The sequence below is a fragment of the Furipterus horrens genome, unplaced genomic scaffold (genome assembly GCF_987537825.1).
Source record: "Furipterus horrens unplaced genomic scaffold, mFurHor1.1.pri manual_scaffold_6, whole genome shotgun sequence".
NCBI lineage: Eukaryota > Metazoa > Chordata > Mammalia > Chiroptera > Furipteridae > Furipterus > Furipterus horrens.
The window spans coordinates 72,224,095-72,231,873 of NW_028327176.1; the positions used below are offsets into that span (position 1 = coordinate 72,224,095).

At 44.2% G+C, this 7,779-nt stretch overlaps 1 pseudogene; it reads left to right on the forward strand.

Moving 5' to 3' along the window:
• The first annotated feature begins 972 nt into the window (after positions 1-972).
• Positions 973-2,893, forward strand: LOC150006482 (BSD domain-containing protein 1 pseudogene; annotated as a pseudogene).
• Positions 2,894-7,779: the final 4,886 nt, after the last annotated feature.

Here is a 7,779-nt window from a genome sequence, read left to right on the forward strand (position 1 = left end):
CTTGAAAAACCAGTTGAAATGTATCTGATCTAAAATTTTATAAACATGAGCACAGAGGAAGACTGGAAGAGGCAAGGAAAGGGTGAGCACATCTGCACAGCTGTGACCACGGAGAAGCCCGAGGAATATTGTGGCAGCAGAGCTCCCTCTCCTTGGGAGCCATGGGGTCTCAGCTCAGGCAGGTGTCCCCAATCAAGGGCAATAAGAGATGGGGAAGTACAGCCTGTGTAGCATTGGGTGGTGGGAAGCAGTGGGGATTGAATTTACCTGGGAGACTTGGAGCAGCACCATCCCAGGGAAGGAGCAAGCCCATTGTTACAACACTAGCTGGAGAAGTTCGCTCCACAGAAAACCTCTCAGGAGGCCCAAGACCGGCACAACAGACTTTGGATAATGCTGGAGCAGGACCCAAGAGGCTTCACATTCAGCAGATCCAGAGGCTGATCCCAGCAGGCACAATAAATCTGCTGAGGCATACCACACTTTTTACTTTTTAAATCTTTTATTTATCCTCTCTATTTCATTTTTTTCTTCTCTTTTTTCTTTCATACCTCTTATTCTTGCTTTGCTATTCTTACTCTATTTTTCTGTTGTTTCAATTCTTTGTTTCCCTGTTTTTCTTTTTCTGGTCTTTATTTTGATTTTTCTCTCTCTCTATTATTATTGTTATTATTTCTTCTCTTCTCTTGCTTTTCCATTTCATATTCTTTTTCATTTCTTTTTTTCCTTCTCTAATTCTTTTTATTTATTCTTTTATTAATTTTTTAATTTATGTATTTATTATTATTTCTTGTTGAGATTTTTTTGGGTTAATTTGTTTTTATTTTTGTTTTGTTTTGTTCTGTCAGCATCTGTACAACAATTTGCATGGCATGGTCAGAGTTGAGCTTCATAGTCAACCAACCAGAGGGTCAAGCCCACCCATGAACAGGACAACAGTAATCAAGAACCAATTACAGAGTGGTTATGTCATGCAGGCAAGATGGCGGAGGGGGAGGACGTGGGATGGTGGCGGAGCTGGCTGCAGCAGAGCTACCAGGCAGTCAAGGAAAAGTCCTCCGAAGCCTTGGAGTTCATGAAGCGGGACCTGACGGAGTTCACCCAGGTGGTGCAGCATGACACAGCCTGCACCATTGCAGCCACGGCCAGCGTGGTCAAGGAGAAGTTGGCTTTGGAAGTGATCATAGGACTGAAGGCTCCTCAGGGGCAACGGAGAAAATGAAGAAGGGTTTGTCTGACTTCCTAGGAGTGATCTCCGACACCTTTGCTCCCTCACCAGACAAAACCATCGACTGTGATGTCATCACCCTGATGGGCACACCCTCTGGCACAGCTGAGCCCTATGATGGCACCAAGGCTCGTCTCTATAGCCTGCAGTCAGACCCGGCAACCTACTGCAATGAACCAGATGGGCCCCCGGAATTGTTTGACGACTGGCTTTCCCAGTTCTGCTTGGAGGAGAAGAAGGGGGAGATCTCAGAGCTCCTTGTAGGCAGCCCCTCCATCCGGGCCCTCTACACCAAGATGGTGCCAGCAGCTGTTTCCCATTCAGAATTCTGGCATCGCTATTTCTATAAAGTTCATCAACTAGAGCAGGAGCAGGCCCGGAGGGATGCCCTGAAACAGCGGGCAGAACAAAGCATCACTGAGGAGCCTGGATGGGAGGAGGAAGAAGAAGAGCTTGTTGGCATTTCACCCACATCTCCAAAAGAGGCAGCAGCTCCTGTGGCCAAAACTTCCACATTCCTTGAAGGAGGACCTGGCCCTCAGAGCTCCTGTGAAGAGAATCTGGTGATCCCAGTAGAGCCTCCAACAGAAGTGACCCCGTCAGAGAGCAGCGAGAGTGTCTCCCTTATGACACAGATTGCCAAACCTGCCGCCACACCTGAGCCACCAGTGCTGCCCAAGGACCTGTCCCAAAGGCTTCTAGAGGCATCTTTGGAGGAACAGAGTCTGGCTGTGGATGTGGGCGAGACTGGACCCCCGCCCCCAGCTCAGCTCAAGCCCCACAGCCCTGCTGGCCACCCCAGTGGTGCAGAGCCCAGGCCTCCAGCCAGAGTAGAGACTGGGAGGAGGTGCTCACAGACTTACGGGTGTTTGAGCTGAATTCAGACAGTGGGAAATCTACACCCTCCAACAATGGAAAGAAAGGCTCAAGCACAGACATCAGTGAAGACTGGGAGAAGGACTTTGACTTGGACATGACTGAAGAAGAAGTGCAGATGGCACTTTCCAAAGTGGATGCCTCGGGTGAGCTGGAAGATGTAGAGTGGGAGGACTGGGAATGAGGGGAGCTAGGGCAAGCAGCTCCCCTCTGCAGCACCTCCCATTTCCCTCGATCGTCTCAGCCCAGCCCTGGAAGACACTGACCAAGAATGTCCCCCAAATGGCCTCTGTCAACTAGAGCTCTAGGCACAGATTCTGGGTTGCTCCTTGCTGGCTCTGTGGGTCTCTCTGGTCACAGCTGGGAAGGAGCTTACAAAATCCAAACCAAGAACTCTGACTTGTGCCAACCACAGGATGACCTTAGGGGAGGAAACCTACCCCCTCACCGGAAGAGCCTACATTTCTCTGCTGAATACTCACTGTTCTTGGGGACTCTTGCTGGGAAGTCCCAAGGAATAGCTCTATCCCTTCTGCCTGTGTGGACAGGAGCTAAACCACCAGTCTCTTGGAAGAAGCCAAGTCAACACTGTCTACCCATAAGCAGGCGAGGAAGGCCATGCCACCTGCCTTTGGCTAGACAGGCGTGGCAAACACATTTTGTTCCTATTCCAATACATAAGAGACATTTGACTCTGGGAAATTAGCCTCTCTTGGGAATCTCTCATTCCCAGGCATTTTCCATTCCTGGAAAGATTCCCTGTGGTTCAGAATCTGGAGACCAAACCCTGATTTTCCCACCTTTTTGCATCCAGTCCAGGCTGGTATGTCCCCAACACCTTTCCCAGGGCTTGTTCGTCAGATGCACCCAAGTCCTTAGCCCAGCTGTGCCACCTGCAAGACTCTGCTCTTGCTTTTCTTCCCCTCCCCAAGAAGGGAGGGGCCACTTCAGGCCCTTCTGTGCATTGCCTGGCAGGGTACCTTGTCCAGCCAACTACCCACCTCGATTCACCTGGATCTTAGGATACAAGCCAGCTCCAAGTGGTACAGAGCAGCAATCAAAGCTGAGTACTTACATCCCTGGTAAGCCCAATTTCTCTGCCTCAACCCTTCTGCTTCTTGAAGGGATATGCTAGGGGTGAATTCTTGAGACTTTTATCAGGCTTCTGAAAAAGCTCTTCTTCCTGAAGGCAGACCCAGTCTTTATGACTCTTATCCTCCACTTTGGTAAAGCTACACCTCTCTTGGGGGAATGAGGGGCTGCAGGAATCCCTGGAGACCCTGGTGCTTCACGATGCTGCTCTGGTGATTCTTGTACATAGTCTGGTGTGTTCACCAATGATTTAATGGGATCCAGGCAGGGATACCAAGAGAGTGGTGGTCACTTCCACTTCGAACCTTCAGTGAGGGGGTGGGATGGAGAGTATGCTGAATCTTTTGATGGGATGGGGGTTTTCTCTTTGTAATTTCTTTAGTTTAATTGATCTTTTGGTTTTTGTGCAATATTATATATTTTAAATTATAATGCATCTCCCCAGAGTATTTTGTAGCCAGGAAAAGAAAAAAGGAAAAAAAAAAAAAAAAAAAAAAAAGATTCTAACAGCTGTTAGTTTTGTAATTAAAAAGAAAGAAAAAAGAGCTGTCCTGAACGTTTTCCAGACTTGCCGTTAACAGCATTAAAGAGATTCAACAGAAAAAAAAAAAAAAAAAAAAAAAAAAAGAACCAATTACAACAGGAGGGCCCACATAACCCTCATAACGGTCATTCCTAGAACACTCTTGATGGACTTTAAGGGTGGGATTGACAGTAATACAGTTATAGTAGGGGATTTTAATGCTCACTGATATCAGTGGGTAGATCTTCCAGGCAAAAAATCAACAAGGAAGCAGCAACCTTAAACAACACATTAGATCAGATGGTTTTAAGTGATATTTACAAAATACTTTATCTCAACGCAGCAGAATATAGATTTTTCTCAAGTGCATGTGGAACATTTTCAAAGATAGACTACATTTTAAGACATAAAATAAGTCTTAATGAATTCAAGGAGACTGAAATCATATCAAGCATCTTCTTGGATGACAAGGGCATGAAACTAGAAATCAACTACTAGAAAAAAATTCAAACACATGGAGGCTAAATAATATGCTATTACACAATAAAATCAAGGGAAAAAATTTAAAAACTACCTGGAAACAAATAAAAGTGAACACACAACAACCAATAATATATGAGTCACAGTGAAAACAGTCTTGAGAGGGAAGTTCATAGCATTACAGGCCTATCTCAAGAAGCTAGAAAAATCTCACCTCGCCACATAGCTCAGTTGGTTAGAGCATTGTCCTGATACACCAAGGTTGATCCCCTGGTCAAGGCACATACAAGAAGCAACCGATGAATACATAAGTAAGTGGAACAGCAAATTAATGTTTCTCTCTCTCTCTTTCAAATCAATAAATAAATATTTAAAAAATTAGAAGCAAGAAGAATCTCAAATAAACAATCTAACTCTATACCTGAAAGAATTAGAAGAAGAACAACCATAAAAGTCCTGAGTAAGTAGAAGAAAGGAAATAATAAAGATCAGAGTAGAAATTAATGAAATAGAGACTAAAAAACAGTACAAAAGATCAATGAAACCAAGAGCTGGTTCTTTGAAAGGATAAAGAACATTGATGAACTTTTAACCAGACTCATCAAGAAACAGAGAGGACCCAAATAAATAATAATAAAAAGATGAAGTTGTCGGGGTCCCCCTGGGAAAGTATCAAGACTTGGAGTCCCGTCCAGGCCAAGACCTGACCAGAAAACCAGGAAAGCTGGGTGCATACATGCCTCAATACTATAGCGAGTGGGCCCTGGTGGGAATCGGGCCATGAGAAAATGCTTTATGTCCTTTGAAGCTTGCCCTGTCCTTTTACATCACTTGATCGCTTTATTGTACCAGCAGCAGAGGTTTTAACTTTAACTCCCTATTTTATGGCCATCTGAAGTCTTTGTGTTCAACACACCCTGACCTGAAGGAGATTTCAACATTCCTTCAATTGTTATCCCTGAAACAATATCTGTTTTCTGTAAGCAGCACTGTTTAACAACAATTGATGAGCTTTATGTGCATGCTATATGCCCTTAAGCTTACTGCACTCAATAAAAGACCTTGGAGGAAGGTAATTGAGGCATTTGTCTCTCAGACATTTGCCATCCTTCTCTCCGTTAGCACAAGCTGCCTGGGAAGTCTTCATTTCATCCATGACACCAGGAAATCTCTGCAGGTCAGGGGTCCCCAACATGAAGTAACAATGGACATGGCAGAAATACAAAGAATAGTAAGAAAATACTATGAACAACTTTATGCCAACAAATTGGACAACATGGGTGAAATGGAAAAATTCCTATAAACATCCTATCTTCCAAAACTCAATCAGAAAGAATCAGAAAATCTAAATAGACCATTAATAACTACTGAAATTGAAGTAATGATAATATAAAAAAATCCCAAGGAAAATAAAGACTCATTGCTTCTGACTGTGCAAACCAGTAGGGGTTGGGGCAGAGGAAGAAACTGTTGGTCTCTCAGCAGAGTCCGCTTGTTTAAAATGCCCTCACAGTCCTAGGATGCTCACAGACCCACCCACTCTGAGAATGATGGCCAGGGTAACAACTAGAGAGGTGCCAGTCCCATACAAAGTGGGAGAAGTGCCTGGAAAAGGGGCAAGAGCTGAGCAAGTGACATTGTTCCCTCTCAGACCCCTCCCCCACATACAGTGCCACAATGTGGTGAAACGGGTTACCCTCTACTGATAAGAAACCTAAGGCTCTGCCCCTTACAACATAACAGGAACAACAGCTCTACCTAAGACACAGCAGCAAACAAACACAGAAGCCTATCAAGATGAGGAGACAGAGAAGTATGGCCCAAAAGGGGGAATGGATCAAGGTTTCAGTGGGAGAACTAAGCGATGAGGAGATAGCTAACCTAACAGATGAGGAGATAGCCAACCTAACAGATGTAGAGTTCAAAACACTGGTGATAAAGATACTCACAGACTGGACAGATATGCTTAAGTATGGCAAACACATAAGCAAAGAAGTGAAGGCTATGCTAAATGAAACAAAAGAAAATCCACACAAAACCAATGGTGAAGGGAAGGAAACTGGCATTCAAATCAATAATTTGGAACATAAGGAGGAAAAAAACAGTCAACCAGTACAGAATGAGGAAACAAAAATTGAAAAAAATGAGGAGAGGCTTAGGAACCTCTGGGATAACTTTCAACATAACAACATCCGAACCATAGGAGTGCCAGAAGGAGAAGAGGAAGAGCAAGAAATTGAAAGCTTATGTGAGAAAATAATGAACGAAAATTCCTCAAATTTGGTGAAGGAAATAGACATACAAATCCAGGAAGCACAGAGTACCAAACAAGCTAGACCCATAAAGGACCACATCAGGGCAAAATGCAAAAGGTTCAAAAAAAAGAGAGAATCTTAAAAGTAGTAAGAGAAAAGCAGAAAGTTAATTGCAAGGGGGTGCCTATAAGACTATCAGCTGATTTCTCAAAAGAAACTTGGCAGGAAAGAAGGGACTGGCAAGAAGTGTTCAAGGTGATGAAAAGCAAGGACTTGCAACCAAGATTACTCTAACCAGCAAAGTCAACATTTAGAATGGAAGGGCAGATAAAGTGCTTCCCAGATAAGGTAAAGCTAAAAGAGTTCATCATCACCAAGCTATTATTATATGAAATGTCAAAGGGACTTACTTAAGAAAAAGATCAAAATTATGAACATTAACATGACAAGAAACTCACAATTATCAACAACTGAATCTAAAAAATAAGAACAAAATCCAACTAAGCAAACCAGAATAGGAACAGAATCATAGGTATGGGGATCATTTGGAGGGTTATCAGCTATGAGGGGGAAGGGGGAGAAATGGGGAAATGGTGCAGGGATTAAGAAGCATAATTGGTAAATTTAAAATAGACAGGAGGAAGTTAAGAATAATATAGGAAAGGGTGAAGCCAAAGAACATATATGTATGACCCATGGACATGAAATAAGGGGAGAGTGAAGGGGGTACTGGGAAGAGGTGAGCAAAGGGGGGGGGATTGAAACTACTGTGACAACATAATCAATAAAATATACTTTAAAAAAACTATAAAACATTGAAGAAAGAAATAGAAGACACAGAGAAGTGGAAACATATGCGATGTTTATGGATTGGAAGAATTAACATAATTCGTCGTCGGCAGCCGTCCGTCTCGAGAGACGATGGTGTAGCTTCTTAAGAGTCTATCTGCACCGCCGAGAATGGCTGTGCAGTCTGACTCGGGAGTGACATGGTATCTGTCTCCTCCCGTGTTGAATCGACATCTTGTGATGACGCTGAAGCTACAGAGCCTGGGCAGGGTGATATGGAGGGTCTGCTGTTGCCCATGCAGCAGACCCCCCCTCTCTTCGCAGCTGAAGGGTCCAAGGGAAAGACGGAGTCGATACAGCTTGGGTTCAGGTGCGCCGCAGGAGTTGCCGGTGTTGACTACAACGTCAAACCGCCTTAGGGACTCCGGCTCCGGATTTTCTGTCGGGGTTTACTCCCTTAGCCTTTCCCCTGAAGAGGTATGCCGCAAGGCAGCGGAGGTTTTTTGGACTCAGAGTTTTCCTTGCCCTGGCTGGTT